Source organism: Dunckerocampus dactyliophorus, chromosome 21 (assembly GCF_027744805.1).
Source record: "Dunckerocampus dactyliophorus isolate RoL2022-P2 chromosome 21, RoL_Ddac_1.1, whole genome shotgun sequence".
NCBI lineage: Eukaryota > Metazoa > Chordata > Actinopteri > Syngnathiformes > Syngnathidae > Dunckerocampus > Dunckerocampus dactyliophorus.
In genome coordinates, this window is record NC_072839.1 from 6,978 (window position 1) to 24,892 (window position 17,915).

The window sequence follows — 17,915 nt, forward strand, 5'->3', positions numbered from 1 at the left end:
AGCACTGATTATTTCAAGGGTGCAAATACTTATGAACCATAGTAATTTCCAAGTAAATCATTAAAAAATAAAATGTGATTTCCGGATTTTTTTTTTTTTTAGATTATGTCTCTAAGAGTGGAAATGCATCTATGATGAGAAATCTAAAAATCTAAAAAAAAATTTCAGATCTCTCCCTATTTTCTAAGTGGGAGAACTTGCAAAATCGCAGGGGGTGCAAATACTTATGACCCTCACTGTATATACTTTACATTCATACACTGTTGGACCACATCAAAACTTAAGTCCTACTTTACGCCTTTCAAACTCATGGATCGGACTGTCACAAAACGATGAAAAGTATATACGATATAAATTCACTTTAATATCTATCTGTAGATGACATTTCATTTTGCCCCGACATTACTGTGTGCATGCAATTTGCAGTGAGGCCTATGTGAAATTACACTTTTCTTCCCTGGACTTTTTAATGATGAAAAATGTAAATGGCTACAATGTTGACTTTTATGACAACTGTGTTGGTTGCACTTTCTTCAAATGAAATCTCAAGGCATTTTCCATTTATTGTTCCTTACTTGTTTGTTTATAACTATATTTAATTTATACCCGATTACAAAAAAAAAAAAAACAATGCGAATCTAGGAAACGGCACCTACACCGTCCAGTACGTCCAGTATGCGGGTATTTGTTTCAGTCACACTGGTTACATTTTTAGCTAAAAAGTTACAGAATCCATTTCAAGTTCATGAATAATTTTGGATCGTATCGTTCTAAATATCGTCATTGAATCAAATCGCTACCACGAATGGAACCATTATTAAAACAAAGCGTTACACCCCTACGATTCGCCTCTCGTATAGGGCCTATAAAAACCTTGTAAAACAATTTCTAACAACTTTCATAGACATGTTGTAAAATGTGCTAACATGTACATTTGTGATAATGTGCTGACAGTCAACAATGATGCATGTAATAGGGATTCACCTATTCAGCCCATAAGGCGTTGTAAAAAAGTAAGACTTTACTTACCCTTTGCGTTTGAATTTGCTCTTGTCTGATGAATCTCTACCAACCTTTGTTCCAAGTATGGCTCAAACACGTCCTCAGACTAGCTCTTTTCTCTGTCCTCAAACTCCTCTTCCGAAAACTCTCTGGACACACAAACACACACTGTAAACACAGCAGAATCTACGTTTTAATATATTACTTCCAAAAAGTCAGACAAAAACCGAAACATGAAAACCAAGAAATTTTTCCAATAGGAAATAATGTTAATCCAATGAATCCATTCTAGCCCCTGGAAAACATTAAAAATTACATTTTTAAACAGCATAATTATAATTTTACACACAGAGAACAATGTGAAATAATTGTAAATGAGGAATGATAGAGGTTATTGTTGATGCGGACTTCCCATACATCTTGAAAGTTGTTTCAACGGGCGGTGCGCATATACCAGGGGTCACCAACGTTTTTCTTTGTGAGAGCTACTTTTACAAAATGAAAATGGCCAAGAGCTACTCATTTTTGTAACATTTATTTTCAGAGCTTATTTTAAACCCAAACAAAGCAAATATGCTTGTTTTACCAGAAAATTAACAAAATGCTGGTGTCCACAACTCACATTTTGTATTTCAGAATGCATTTCTTTCTACTGTTCTTTCATTATTAACTGAAAACCTGAATGAAGAGCAGGCTTGCAGGCAACCTCATGTGGTCGTGGAGTGCTACGCGGGCACCACGTTGGTGACCCCTGGTATATCCCTCTCGAGGCTTCGTCTCGTATCAGATGTTCCGAAAGGACTGAACTACAAGTGCTTCTTCAACAACTGGTTCACTTCACCTGAACTCATTGTGGAACTGAAGAAAATAGGAATTCTATCAGTTGCTACCATCAATCGAAACCGTCTACGTGGATGTACCCTCAAAAGTGACAAGGAACTTTCAAAGGCTGGGCGTGGTGCATATGAAGTGAAATATGAAATGACAAGTGGGATGGCAATCGTGAAGTGGTATGATAACAAGGCAGTGTTACTGGCATCATCCTTCATTGGCCCTGATCCTGTTGATATATGCAGAAGGTGGTCAAAAGAGAAGAAGGAATATGTCGTAGTGGACAGACCCCACATTGTCAAGGTGTACAATAACATGGGAGGAGTTGACTTTGCAGACATGTTTGCTGCACTCTATCGTATTGAACTCCGCCCACGTCGTTGGTATCTGCGCATCTTGTACTATTTGATTGACCTATCACTGGTCAATGGCTGGCTCCTCTACCGCCGTCATCTCACCCAGAAGCAGGAGAAGAAGTATATGCCGCTTCTTGACATCCGCGCTCAAGTTGCAGATGCCCTCATCAAGGTTGGCAAACGGGCTAACTTGAACAGTCGGAAAAGAGGACGACTGTCATCGGAAGAGGCTCCAGAACGCAGTCAAGCTGCCACATCTTCACCTCCAGGTCAGAGGATCATTGCGCCATCAGTTGAGGTCAGACTAGACCGATTCGATCATTTTCCCATCCATGCTGATAAACGTGGATGATGCAGAGTGTGCAAGAATGGCTACACACAAATGGCCTGTCTGAAGTGTAAAGTACTTTTGTGCTATACAAAGGACAAAAATTGTTTCTTGGACTACCACACGAAGAAGTGACCTTCAGACCTGGCCTTCTCAATTAGAATTTGAGACGTCGACATAGTATTATTGGTATTATATCTCAATATTGTTTGATGTAGGGGATGAAAAGTTATTGTTATTGTTCCTAATCTATACCAAGTTGTTTTTGTTGTTATTCTTCCACTGTAAAGTACTTTGAAACATTGTTTTGAAATGTTCTATACAAATAAAGTTAGTTTTCATACCTAAAAAAAAAGTCAGAATTGTATACTACTACCCCATATGACAATTTTCCCCAAATATCAGATTTTTCCTGTTACAAAAACTTAATTTGAGCCTCAGACACTAGCTGACTTAAACCTAACTCCATAGATCTCACACTGGTGAATCTGTCCTTCCTCTTCAGGCTCGTGCCCTTCTAACAGTGTCCCCCTCGCCCATGTCAAAGTATGCTTTACAGTCTACCCACCAGTCATGGCACTGGTGTGTATGAATTCCATTTCTTTCTTTTTTTTTAAATCTACTCATCTATCTGGTGTTTTGTGCAACATGTATGAAGGCCATATCACTTACTTAAACATGTCTTCATTGACATGCCGGTGAAAAGCGCTGACAGGATCCTGAGGATCTGCAAACATGACCTTGCTCCTTCCCCGAGGGCCCGACAGACTGGTGACAAACCAACCAACTGCTGAGCGACACCAGCGCTGTGGCATCAGATGACTCTGCCATTTGGAGTTCATCTTCAGATGGCTACAGAGGGGCCCCACAAGCTGGTGAGCAGCACCAGCAGCTTTTCTTCTGCAACACAAGTTGGAGGACTTGTAATATTCAGTTTTCTAAGATGAATTCCTGCATTTAATTTTTTTTTCTCCAACTATTAGCCCTCACACTTTTTTTAATTACATTTTCATTGAGTTTACATTAATACTGTCCTGTAAGACTGCATTTACCTAAGATTCTGTACGTACTGTTCCGTACCAATTATTGCAATTAAAAACAGTGTTCTCGAGTTACATGTTTAGTTTTCTAAGTGACAAATGTATGAACAACACTGTTCAATTTGTGTACATTTTTAGCAGCCGTTGATATTTTGCAACGAACTGCAAATGAGCAAGTTCAAACAATTGCTTACATAATTTTTAACATGCTGCTGTGCCATTAATGTCCGCAAGATAGCGACCTCCACCTCATACCACAAACTTCAACATAATGTATATAGATGGACCTATTATTTGAGCAAAACACCACTATTTATGGCCCAACATGTCATATACTAACCTAAAAGCATTTCCTCTATGTTATATGAAGTTGGATGCCAACAGATTTAAACACGCTTCCAACTGGGGCCACATTTTCCATGAATAAGCAAGCATGTACAGGACGTGACGAAACCAGGAAGTGACTCTCACCTCATCCCTTACAACAGTCCAAATTAACTACTTGTAGCCACAAACTAATACTACTTTTAGTAATTATGTTCAAACATGAAATTAACCTCTTACACTAACCTTATAGCGATGCCTCACGTTGGATGGCAACAGATTCCAACAGTACACTTCGATCTGCGTGGACAAACAGGAAGTGACATAACCAGAAAGCGACCATATGGTGGTTTTTGATGCATATACAAAGATGATCTGAGCCTCTATCGCCCTCCTGTTGCTACTTCGAAAACACATTTACAACGAAATTAACAGGATACAAATAACAGAATACATAAATAACAAGGGTTAAAATCAAGTAAAAACTTAAAGCATAACTTTTTTTATGTTTTGAGACCCTTATTTTACGTGAGCTCACCAATTACTGCTACATCAGTACTGTGGCCTGTGAAGGACATTTATGAGCTTAGCCTCTATCGCCCTCTAGTGGCTACTTCGAAAAAAGACTAAGGTATTTTAAAAAAAGCTTTATTTTACAACGAACTAGAACGAAACTAAGGGTATACAAATAACAGACAACACAGAACATAGCCGGGGGGGGGGGGTTGAGAGCCTTATTTCACGTTACGTCACCGTCTACGGCCTAATTGGTACGAGGTGCTCACTTTTTCAGCATGCTGGGATACTTGACTAAGTCAAAACACCCCTACTTATGGTCCAACATGACTTACATATCTTATACTAACCTTACAGCATTGCCTCTATGATATATGAAGTTGGATGTCAACAGATTCAAACACGGTTCGAACTGGGGCCACGTTATCCGCTAATAAGGAAGCATGTACGGGAAGCGACGAAACAAAGAAGCGACTCTCACCTCATCCTTTACATTAGTTCAAAATAAACCTTTAGCCACAAACTAATAGCAAAACTATATCGCAAGTATGGTCAAACATGAAATGAACCTCTTACACTAACCTTATAGCGACGCCTCACGTTGGATGGCAACAAATTCCAACAGTACGCTTCGAACCGCGTGGACAGACACGAAGTGACGTCAACAGAAAGCGTCCATACGGTGGTTTGTGTTGCATACACAAAGATGACAGGATACAAATACCAGAATACACAAATAACATAACCAAGGGTTAAAATCAAATAAAAGCTTTTAAAGAAAAAACATTTTGAAGGTTTTGAAAGCCTTATTTCACGTGACCTCACCAATTACTGCACCATCTGTACGGTGGCCTGTGACGGACGTGCATTTATGAGCTGAGCCTCGATCGCACTCCTGTGGCTACTTCGGAAATAGACTAACGTCTTTTAAAAATATTTACTTACAACGAACTACAACGACACTAAGGGTGTACAACTAACAACACATGAAACATAGCCAGGGGGTTTTGACAGCCTTATGTCGCGTGTCGCCACCGTTTACGGCCTAATCAGTACGGTGCCCTGTGACAGACATACAACGTTGATCTGAGCCTCTATCGCCCTCCTGTGGCCACTTCGAAAATAGACTGACGTCTTTTTTATAATCTTTATTTACAACGAAATTAAAGGTATGCAAATAAAAGGAGAAACACAAAGAACATAGCATATTTTTGAAAGCCTTAATTCACATCCTAACTCGCACGCATCAGACTTGCTCCCCTTCATATCAAGAAGTCCAATGCACTATCCACTGCAAAGCAATTAATCAACTAAACTTTGATTACATTTGGAAAAACCAAGTTCACTATATCAACAAATCTGAAATTACTAAAGAATATAAAGAAGGTGGCTTACTAGCAATCGATTTTGAATGTCTAAATGCCGTCTTAAAAATTGATCTATACAGGTTGGCAAAACAGAGAGAGAGATGGGAAGGACATGCAGCAGGTTAAGGTGATTAAGGATAGGGATGGAAGTTTATTGACAAGTGCCAGTAGTGTGATGGGAAGATGGAAAGAGTACTTTGAAGAGCTGATGAACGTGGAAAATGAGAGAGAACAAAGACTAGAAGAGGTGACTTTTGTGGACCAGGAAGTAGCAAAGATTTGTCAGGATGAAGTGAGGAGGGCATTGAAGAGGATGAAGAGTGGAAAGGCCGTCGGTCCTGATATACCCGTAGAGGTTTGGAAGTGTCTAGGAGTGGTGGCAGTAGAGTTTCTGACTGGGTTGTTCAACAGGATCTTAGATCATGAAAAGATGCCTGAGGAATGGAGAAGTGTGCTGGTGCCCATTTTTAAGAACAAGGGAGATGTGCAGAGCTGTGCCAACAACAGAGTAATAAAGCTGATGAGCCATACAATGAAGTTATGGGAAAGAGTAGGTGAAGCTAGACTAAGGGCAGAAGTGAGCATTTGTGAGCAGCAGTATAGTTTCATGCCAAAAAAAAGAGTACTACAGAGGCAGTATTTGCTTTGAGGATGTTGATAGAGAAGTACAGAGAAGGCCAGACGGAGATGCATTGTGTTTTTGTAGATCTGGAGAAAGCTTATGACAGGGTGCCCAGAGAGGAACTGTGGTATTGTATGAGGAAGTCTGGAGTGGCAGAGAAGTATGTTAGAGCTGTGCAGGACATGTATGAGGACTGGAAGACAGTGGTGAGGTGTGCTGTAGCTGTGACAGAGAAGTTCAAGGTAGAGGTGGGACTGCATCAGGGTTAGGGTTAGCCCCTTCTTGTTCGCTATGGTGATGGACACACTGACAGACGAGGTTAGACAGGAATCTCCATGGACTATGATGTTTGCAGATGACATTGTGATCTGCACTGAGAGCAGGGAACAGGTGGAGGAGAAGCTAGAGAGGTGGAGGTTTGCTCTGGAAGGGAGAGGAATGAAGGTTAGCCACAGTAAGACAGAGTACATGTGTGTGAATGAGAGGGACCCAAGTGGAAGAGTGAGGTTACAGGGAGAAGAGATCAAGAAGGTGGAGGATTTGAAGTACTTAGGGTCAACAGTCCAGAGCAATGGAGAGTGTGGAAAAGAGGTGAAGAAGCGTGTATGGGCAGGATAGTACGGGTGGAGAAAAGTGTCAGGTGTGATGTGTGATAGAAGAGTTTCAGCTAAAATGAAAGGAAAGGTGTACTAAACTGTGGTGAGACCAGCAATGTTGTTTGGTCTACAGACAGTGTCAATGAGGAAAAGACAGGAGACAGAGCTGGAAGTCGCAGAGATGAAGATGCTGAGGTTCTCTCTGGGAGTGACCAGGAAGGATAGGATCAGGAATGAGTACATCAGAGGGACAGCACATGTTAGAGGATTTGGAGATAAAGTCAGACAGGCCAGACTGAGATGGTTTGGTTTTGGAATATATAGGTAGAAGGATGCTGAGTTTGGAACTGCCAGGCAGGAGGCATAGAGGAAGACCAAAGAGGAGGTTTATGACTGTAGTGAAAGAGGACATGAAGGTAGTTGGTGTGAGAAAAGAGGATGCAGAAGACAGGGTTAGATGGAGGCAATTGATTCGCTGTGGCGACCCCTGAAGGGAAAAGCCAAAAGGAAAAGAAGAAATGTCGTCTTAAAAATAAAATGGTTAAAATCTTTTGTGCAAGATAGAAATAGTATTTGGTTTTGTCTCTGCAGAGGTTTAGAGTCCGTCCTTAAATGTGACTATAATATAGAAAAACTACCCATTAAGTTGTCCTTTCACAAGCAGGTTCTGTTATGCTGGAAACTTGTGTATAATCATAATTTTACACCACACCAAACACCGATCTTGAATAATAGACATGTTCTGTGTAATGGAAAATCACTTTTAAAACACTGGATGGATAAAGGTATTTGGTCAACATCTCATCTTAGGGATAACCTGGGCACCTGGTTATCATAGAAAATCTTCTGTTCAGTTCATAGTATTAATTGTAGAAAATCAGAATTTAATAAAGTATTCAAAGCAATTCCTACACCAGTCAAACAACATTGATTTGCAGAGTCTGGCTCCTCCTAACTTAAAGAGATACAAAAAAAAATCTGACGTAATCATTTAAATTACATGGTGTATCTCGGGAACCGAAAGTCATCAAACGTTCTTGGTAACGTTAGAAAGCTCGTCGCAGCATCATGGCGGGCTGAAATTGGTTCAGAGTCAGTAGGACTTACCGTTTGGGAGTTATTCGTGAAAAACGTTCGTCCAACCAGATTGCAGCATGAGAAGGTAAGTTATCGTTTTCCTGTGTCACTGGGTCAGATTTTCAAAATATTTCATCAAAAATGTGGTTATGAGCACATTTCAGACAATTCTGACTTGATACTTTCAAGATAAATGTTTTTTTTTTTGGACTTACCTTCAATTTTTGGTAAAATTGGTGTAAATGTACATGAAAAAAAGACACGAGCCGCCTTGCTAGCTAGAAGTGATACCCTTCAGGTGACCAACGGTAGCTTGTGACAGATATACAAAGCAATACACAACGTAGTGCACCAAGGAGGGGGAAAAAAATGAATAGTGTACTTTAAGATCCCTGAGCCTTGTCAAGTGACCTACGCTGACCTGTGACAAACAAGTCAACAGTTTTGTTCCAACATGTGTGAAGGCCATATAATTTAATCTGACATTTCAATCATAGACATGCCGGTGAAGAGTGCTGACGGGATCCTGAGGAAGGTCCACAAACATGACGACATCACTCCCTCCCTAACCCTAACCCACTCCCTCCCTGAGGGACCCACAGACTGGTGACAAACCAACATGCTGCTGAACGACACCAGAAGCTTGAACCTCCAGGGGATGCCGTTTTTTGTGCACGGTGAAACGGGACACAGCAGAAGCTGTGGCATCAGACGAAGCTGTGGCATCAGACGAAGCTGTCATTTGGAGCTCATCTTCAGATGGCTGCAGAGGCTGCAGCCACACAATTGTGCATATAAACGAGAGGCATTAGCTTACTTTGTAGAGAGGCATTTTATGAAACTAAGTAAATGTACGTGTATTTATTCACAGCGCAGCCTTGACACATCCAATATGGCGACGACGTTGCAATATCGAAACAGTGGACAAAGTACACTAAGTCCCCAACTAACAAACACAATTGGTTCCAGACGACAGTTTTTATGTCGAATTGTTCTTAAGTAGGGGAAAAGGTAATATTACCAATGATATAGGTACTACATATACGTGTACACATACAGACCCTTTCCAAAAAATTAGAATGTCATGGAAAAGTTGTTTAATTTCCATAATTCCATTCAAAAAGTTAAACTTTCATAGATTATAGATTCAGGGCCCACAATTTAAACAATTTCAAGTGTTTATTTGTTTATTTTTACATAATTTGGGCTTCCAGCTCATAAAACCCACGAAAACAGGAATTCAAAAAATTAGAATACTGTGAAGAAATCACCATTTACTTCTCAGTTTTTGCAGGGAAAAAAAAGAAAGAAATTAGGATCACATCAAATCAATCAAAATATGGTACTTTCAAAACGATATGTCAATCTTCAATACTTGGTTGGGAATCCCTTTACTTTAATCACTGCCTCGATGCGACGTGGCATTGAAGCAATCAGCCTGTGGCATTGCCTGGGAGTTATGGAAGCCCAGATTTCCTTGATGCTTGCTGTCAGCTCTTCTTTGTTGTTGGGTCTGGTGCCCCTCATTTTCCTCTTGAGAATACTCCATAGATTCTCAATGGGGTTTAGGTCCGGTGAGTTGGCTGGCCAGTCAAGCACTGTGATGGCATGGGCATCAAACCAGGTTTTGGTGCTTCTGGCGGTATGGGCAGGGGCCAGGTCCTGCTGGAAGATGAAATCTGCATCTCCATACAGATCCTCAGCAGAAGGAATCATGAAGTCCTCTAAAACATGCTGGTAGACTGTTGCGGTGACCTTGGATTTAAGAAAGCAGAGTTTACCAACACCTGCACCGGACATTGCACCCCAAATCATGACGGACTGTGGATATTTCACACTGGACCTCAGGCAGCTTGGGTTCTGTTCCTCACCCGTCTTCCTCCAAACCCTTGGACCTTGATTCCCAAATGAAAGGCACACTTTACTTTCATCGGAAAAGAGGACCTTGGACCACTGGCCAACAGTCCAGTTCTTCTTCTGCTTGGCCCAGTGGAGACGCTTCCTACGTTGGCTCAGGTTCAGAAGTGGCTTGACCCGAGGAACCCGACAGTTGTAGCCCATCTCCCGGATGCGTCTGAATGTGGTGGTTTTTGAAGCTGTGACTCCCGCCTCATTCCACTCTTTCTGGATCTCTGCCAGATTCTTGAATCTTCCCTGTTTGATAATCCGCTGAAGTCCACGGTCATCTCTTTTGCTGGTGCATTTTCTCCTGCCACATTTTGCCCTTCCTCTAGACTTTCCGTTGATATGCTTGGACACAGCACTCTGTAAACAACCAGCCTCCTTAGCTATGAACTTTTGTGGCTTACCCATCCTATGGAGGGTATCAATGATGGTCTTCTGGCCAGTTGTCATGTCTGCCTTTTTCCCTATATTGAACCGAAATGAGACAATTGAACCAAACTGAAGCAATTTAATGACACCTGGGGAAGCCTGTGCAGGTGATTTGAGTTAAGTAGATGATCAGTGTGTGACACTCACTTTAAAACATTCATGCCTGCAAAATTTGGGCTGATTTCTTCACAGTATTCAAATTTTTTGAATTCCTGTTTTCGTGGGTTTAATGAGCTGGAAGCCCAAATTATGTAAAAATAAACAAATAAATACTTGAAATCATTTAAATTGTGGGCCCTGAATCTATAATCTATGAAAGTTTAACTTTTTGAATGGAATTATGGAAATTAAACAACTTTTCCATGACATTCTAATTTTTTGGAAAGGGTCTGTATACAGTATATGCGTATGTATGTAAATAGGAGTTTGGATGCAGTAGTAATGTTAAATGAGGATAATTAATGAAAATAACAGTAATAAAATGATATAATAATACGTAATGATAAATGTTATTTACCTTTGAAGAGGAGTGCTCGAGCATAGTCGTCGTGCTGGAGTTGGAGGAGGAGATATTGAAAGCTTTCATTCAAAGTGACAAATGAAGTGAGAGAAAAATACTTTCAAATTTGTGTAAATTTTTGGCAAAGTCCTTCATATTTTGTTACGGATTGCAAATGAACCAGTTCAAACAATTGCTTCCATTATTTTTAACAAGCTGCTGTGCCATTAATGTTCACAAGACGGCGACCTCCGCCTCACCTCATCAACTTCGACATCGTGTACATAACTGCACATATTGTTTGAGCAAGACACCACTATTTATGCTCCAACATGACTTACATGTCTTATACTGACCTTATAGAATTGCCTCTACGATGTCTGAGGTTGGATGCAACAGATTCAAGCACGCTTCGAACTGGGCGTGATATGTGGCGTGATCTACACCCAGATGTTCAAAATCTTTACCTGGTTTCAACCAGATGGAACAATTAAACCTAGATTAGACTATTGGCTTGTTTCAGAATTTGCAGATGGTCTACAACTAAACTCTGCTATCTCTGCTGCACCACTTACAAATCACTGTAGTATCAAACTCCCTTTAACTCCTACAAATACACAAAGACGGAATACAGGATATTGGAAATTCAATTCAAGTCTTCTTAAATATGACCCTTTCTGTCAGGACATAAAAAGTACAATTGATGATATAAACAAAGACTCATCACTATCAAACTACAGGGATAAATGGGAATATTTAAAATATAAAATATGGCAAATTTCTATCTCGTATGGTAAAGTTCTAAATCAAGCCAATAAAAAAAAGGAAGCTGACACTGTTAAAGAAAATCACAGTATTTGTAATAAGACTTTACTAAATGAAGATGACAAACAAAAATTAATCTTACACTTATCTTACACGCCGCACTAGACAATATTTACATGAATAAAGCCAACGGAGCCAACATTCCATCGAGAGTAAACTGGATAGAAGAGGGGGAAAGAAGTTCTGCTTATTTCTGTCGACTAGAAAAAACGAAGCAGTAACGAAATACAATAAAGAAGCTCATAATTGATGACCACGAATGCACGGATCCTGCTAGGATTTCAAAGGCGATTTTCCAGTTTTATAGTCAACTGTACTCCCTTTTCCTATTGTCATGCAGATGCAGAAGATCTTTTTCAATCTGTCAAAGGACAGATCCCTACTGTTGACAAGTGTTTTAGCAATGTATGTGATGCAGAAATCCGATTGGAGGCGGGACAAAGAGCTTTGAAATGTTTAGCTTCAGACAAATCCCCTGGGTCGAATGGCCTTATAAGTAACTTTTATAAACACTTCTGGATTCATCTGTAAAATCAATATGCTGAAAGAAATCTCCACAAAGTTTATTTTACCAACTACCATGAAGCAGGCAGTCATAACACTAATTCCCAAACCTGGCAAGGACCCAATGCTAATTGACAGCCTCCGCCCCATAACTCTACTAAACAATGATTACAAAATGATCACCCATATTTATGCAAATAGATTAAAAAGCGGTATTGACGATATTATTTCAGACACGCATTCAAGTTTTATTAATGATTGCTCAATACGCAACAATGTAAGACATACTGGATTTACTCAACTACAACCACCTAATAAAAGATGATGGCTTTATTTTGTTTCTAGTCTTTTTTTTAAGCCTTTGACATGATTGAGGACAAGTTTATGTTTCGGACTTGAGAGCTATTTGGTTTGGGTAAGCAATTCTTAAATATAATTACATTGATTTATAAGGATACTAACAATACAGTTGTACTACCACATGGTACATCCCCAAGGTTTTTAATTGATTAGGGTATTAAACAGGGATGCCCAATCTCTCCCTTACTATTCATTGTACTGTAGCAGCAGAGATGCTCTCTATTCTCATTCAGAACTGTAATTGTGAAAAACTAACAGTTTTGGGAAACAAATTGATAATTAGCCAGCTAGCAGATGATACAGCAATTTTCATGAAAAACTGTGATCGACGGTGTAAAATTATTGATACAGTACTTTTTTTCTCTAAAGCGTATGGACTAAAATTAAATCTGGATATTTTTTTTTCTCTAAAGTGTATAGACTAAAATAAAAGCTAGACAAATGTGAATTACTACCTATTCATAATTCCAATCAGTCAACTACTGACAATATTCCTGTTAAACCACTGTCAAATATATAGGCATACACATAACTAAATATATGGACCCTTTAACTAAAGGTAATATGTGGAACAACCTAGACAAAAACAAAACTCATCTCAATTCTTGATCTCACAAATACATTTCTATCTTCGGTAGAACTTTTCTTACAAAATTTGAATGCATTTCTCGATTTATCTACACAGCTTACTCCTTATCAATATCTAAAAATGTAATTAAGGCCATTAATCAGGTAAATTTTAATTACACCTGGAAGGGAAAACACACTACATTAAAAAAGGTACAATGGTTCAAGAATATAATGAAGGCGGCCTTAAGGCTATAGACTGAATGTATTAATGGCACAATCAAAATAATCTGGTTCAGACACTGTATTAAACATCAACACAAATTTTGTTTTTATATTCCTAATAAAACCTTTAGGAATTTAGGAGGCACTGAATTTCTCCTCAAATGCGACAATGACTACTATGATACTATGATACTCTCCTTATTTCGCAGGCGAGCGCCTGGTGGTCGGGCTCTCACTCGTGGGGCCCGACAGGCTCGGACCGAACAAGCCACACGGGATCTCCCCCCCGTAGACCCACCACCTGCTGGGGAAAGCATAAGGGTCCGGTGCATTGTGCTTTGGGTGGCGGTCGAGGGCGGGCGCCTAGGCGACCTGGTCTTCAGCGGCCAAATCTGCTTCTTGGGACATGGAATGTCACTTCTCTGGTGGGGAAGGAGCCCGAACTTCTGAGAGAGGTTGAGACATTCCGACTAGATATAGTCGGACTCACCTTGACCCACAGTTTGGGTTCTGGATCCAAACTCCTCGAGAGGGGCTGGACCTTGTTCTAATCTGGAGTTGCTGCAGGGGAGAGGCGGCGAACTGCTGTGGGCTTATTAATAGCCCCCCGGCTCGGTGCCTCTGTGTTTGAGTCGTCCCCGGTGAACGAGAGGGTCATTTCCCTACGTTGGGGAAAGGGTCCTGACTGTCGTTTGTGCGTACGTGCCGAACGGCAGTTCAGAGTGCCCAGCCTTCTTGGAGTCCATCACAGGGGTGCTGGTGACTCCGTCGTTTTGCTGGGAGACTTCAGCGCCCATGTGGGTAATGACAGTGTGACCTGGAGGGGCGTGATTGGGAGGAACGGCCTCCCCGATCTGAACACGTGCGTTGTGTTGTTGTTGGACTTCTGTGCGAACCACAGTTTGTACATCACAAACACCATGTTCGAACATAACGATGTCCACAAGTGCAAATGGCACCAGGACACCCTAGGCCGCAGGTCTATAATCGACTTTGTAGTCGTATCATCAGACCTGCGTCTGCATGTTCTGGACACGTGGGTGAAGAGAGGGGCTGAGCTGTCAACTGATCACCACCTGGTGATGAGTTGGATTAGATGGCGGGGGAGGATGCTGGACAGACCCGGGAGACCCAAACTTGTAGTGAGGTTGTGCTGGGAACGTTTGGCTGAGTCTCCTGTTCGTCTAGTCTTCAGCTCTCACCTCCGGCAGAGCTTCGCCTGTATCCCGGGGGAGGGCGAGGATATTGAGTCTGAATGGGCACTATTCCGTGCCTCCATTGCTGAGGCAGCCGCAAGGTGGTCAGTGCCAGTCGTGGCAGCAAGCCCTGAACCCGATGGTGGACACCAGAGGTCAGGGCTGCCGTCAAGCTGAAGAAGGAGTCCTATCGAGCATGGATGGCTTGCGGGACTCCCGAAGCAGCTGATAGGTATCGGCAGGCCAAGCGGCATGCGGCTTTGGCGGTGGTCTAGGCAAAAACTCGGGTGTGGGAGGAGTTCGGTGAAGCCATGGAGCAGAACCAACCAGACAAGGGCATCCCACAAGCCAGGCCTCCCCGGGCGAGCCACCACGCGGACAGGCCCCCGGCCACACCCCCGACCCTGGCGGGCAGGCGCCGAGGAACAGGCACGAGGCACCCCAATCCAGCCCGCCCCACCTGTGTATGTGATAAGTGTCTATTACGCAATTTAAAAAATAATAAATAAATAAAATTAAATAAAAGAGGACAGCTATGAAGAGCTGGTCTCTGTGTACCTGAGGGGCGTATCTGACACGCATGTGCATGTATATGATAGGGGTGTATGTGGATGATAGCTAATGATGCAATTAAAATCGGGGGACAGCTGCCGCTCGGAGGGCCCCTCACCTGACCAGCCCCCCCAAACCCTAAGTGTCTACTCTGCGATTAAAACTGGGGGGCAACAGGTCAGTGGCACGGTAGGGGCAAAGGAGCCCCGCAAGGCAGCTTCCCTCCCCAACCACGCCCGACCGTAGGCCACCCCCCAAAGTCCTATATGTATGTGAGGTGGTGCAGTGCAACAGGAAGGACGGGGGCCCCATACCCCAACGCCGCCCAAACCGAGCAGGGGGGGACCAAGGACACATGACCGACCGGCCACCCACCACAGCCCAGGCTCGGGCGAGCCACAGGCCGCAGGACACACCATAGGCCCTACCCGGCCCGCCAGGATGCCCAGTCCGGCCTACCCAACCCCCCAGAGGCGATACCCCCAGCACCCCCCAACACCGGAGCCCCACCGGAGGTAGCGTCCACAGCGCCACGCCCAAACCGCCAAACACCACGGACCAGCCACACGCCGCAAGGCAGATCCGACCGAACTCAGTTCAACATACGATAGCATGCATGCTAGCGTGTTTAGTGTGAATGCAGTATTGTATTGTATTGTAGCGTCGCTGGGAGCACGTCCTGTTCCCAGCCTACTTTGCGGTAATGTTTTGGTGCAAATGCTCTTAAAGTTACATGTTTGACCAGGAAATAGCAAGCTCAAAAGAAGACGGCTTTTTTATGTGGAACAACTGACAGTTTGTGTAGATCTTATGAATGACTGTGACTGAGGAGTCGGTAATTTGGCTGCTTTATGCGGTCAGATATTGACCAAGCGATACAAAATGGGTGGCCGCTGGCCGCGTTGGACAGGTGACTGCTATACACAGGGTCTATAACACGTAAATTTGCTGCGGGGGATTTTTCAGTGGCCGCTATAGGCAGGTGGCCACTAAGACAGGTTTGATTGTATATATAAAAAAAGATTGATTATGTTGTTATTTCTCAAACTTCTATTTATCTTAATAACATTTTTGGGAGTGGAGCGGGGGCGCCTGCTGCCATAAAATAGATCGACGGATGGCGTAGATTACACATGCCTAACATGTGACTGCCAAAAAATAGACCAGCCGGATGTAAACGCGTTCTGCACGTCTCCGGCTAATCAGGAAGCATGTCCAGAAAGCACTGATCTGTATTATATATCTGGATAGCCCATTGGCGATGACTTGTGAAGCCACACGGCCGCCGTATTGCTACTCGCAAGAAACACTTCTCGGACAAACTTTTGCATTCGTGGTGAACTTCTTTTATTAATTCGGATTGGAAACAAATTTTGCCTTAAGATGCCTGCATGTGCAGCTATTAACTGCACAAATCGCCAGTTCAAAGGCTGTGGACGAACATTTCACCTGTAAGTATGATTGAAATGTAGATTTATGATTGATCATTTCAGGGTTTTGCACTGTCGATCTCTCAGATATTTTCAATCATGTAAAATTCCTCTGATTAAATGTATGTCCAGAATTGATACGTTTATATAGCTCTATAATAGCTAAGAGGAAATCTACGTACGTTTTTGTTATATCATGATATAACGTCTTTAAGGACGAAGGTTGCGTTACTTGAAGGAATGGGAGAATCTCAGTGTTTCCATGATGCTTGTGCAGTTAGCAAGCCAGGTGCATACAATTGACCCGGCATGACCCTTCATTTGGATAAACAACCATTTATTTATTTTGTTGCTGCTGAATGACTCACGTAAAAGGATTCATTCATATGATATGTTCTGGAAAATAATATTACTGAACATGCATACCGGTATGTTTGAGATTGCAAACAACGTATTGTCTTACCCAAAGCATATGGTTTTGTTTCAGTGTTGTTGTTTTTTTATGGTCAAACATGACATTAACGTCTTACACTAACCGTTTCGCGCTGTCTCACCGTGGACGTCAACAGATCTCTCTAGCACGCTTCGAACTGTGTAGCCAGGTAGGGAGTGACGTAACCAGAAGGCGACCCTATGGTGGCCTGTGACGGACAAGATGTTCTGACCCCTTATCGCCCTCCTGTGGCTACTTCGAAAATAGATTAACGTCTTTTAAATCTCCATTTAAAACAAACAAGTACACATTGGAAGTATACAAATAACAGAGAAAACAGAGAACATAGCCAGGGGTTACACCAAAGAAAATATTTTAAATAAAACCAAACTGTTAAAATTTAGAGAGCCTTAATACAATCACCTTCGCACATCTTTATAGTTGTATTTTTTCTTTTCGTACATGTTTCCATCATATTGTTCTGTAAGACTGCAATTTTCATTTACATGTAACTCTGTATGTAACGTTCTGTACCACCGCGGTTCGCAATTTAAAAAACGAAGCATCGGTGACGTACAAAGTACTTCTTTTTGTTTTATGGCGGGTGTCATTCAACGTAACAGGTGCTTTGCGCCTCCTACTGCATTGGCGGTGTGACGTCACGTCATCTATAAGCAGTCTTCACTTACTCAATGGGCGGTCTGGCTGAAAATTGTCTATCGTCTGCCTGTGGATACTTCGGGAATAGACTAGCTATGTCTATTATTGTTTTTCTTCAAACTGTAATAACTCGCCAACCGGAAGGTCTACGATCATATACGATACATTGTTGGAAACCTCCAACCCCTAACCAAATGGTAAAAAAAAAAAGAGCGATGTGTAAGAATCACAGGACCATTAAGAAAAAAATGTAGACTAAAATAGAAAAGAT

The 17,915-nt window shown here is 42.0% G+C and overlaps 1 long non-coding RNA gene across 2 annotated transcripts; it reads right to left on the reverse strand.

Moving 5' to 3' along the window:
- Window positions 1-213: 213 nt before the first annotated feature.
- Window positions 214-5,510, reverse strand: LOC129174145 (uncharacterized). 2 transcript variants are annotated; one of them, XR_008567368.1, is made up of 5 exons: window positions 5,223-5,510; window positions 4,980-5,026; window positions 4,128-4,181; window positions 3,190-3,417; window positions 214-1,151 (listed from the first exon to the last, which is right to left on the reverse strand). It is a non-coding gene; the product is annotated as an uncharacterized LOC129174145 (long non-coding RNA). The 2 variants fall into 2 exon arrangements; XR_008567367.1 differs by having other exon boundaries at window positions 4,980-5,508.
- Between the last annotated feature and the right edge of the window lie 12,405 nt (window positions 5,511-17,915).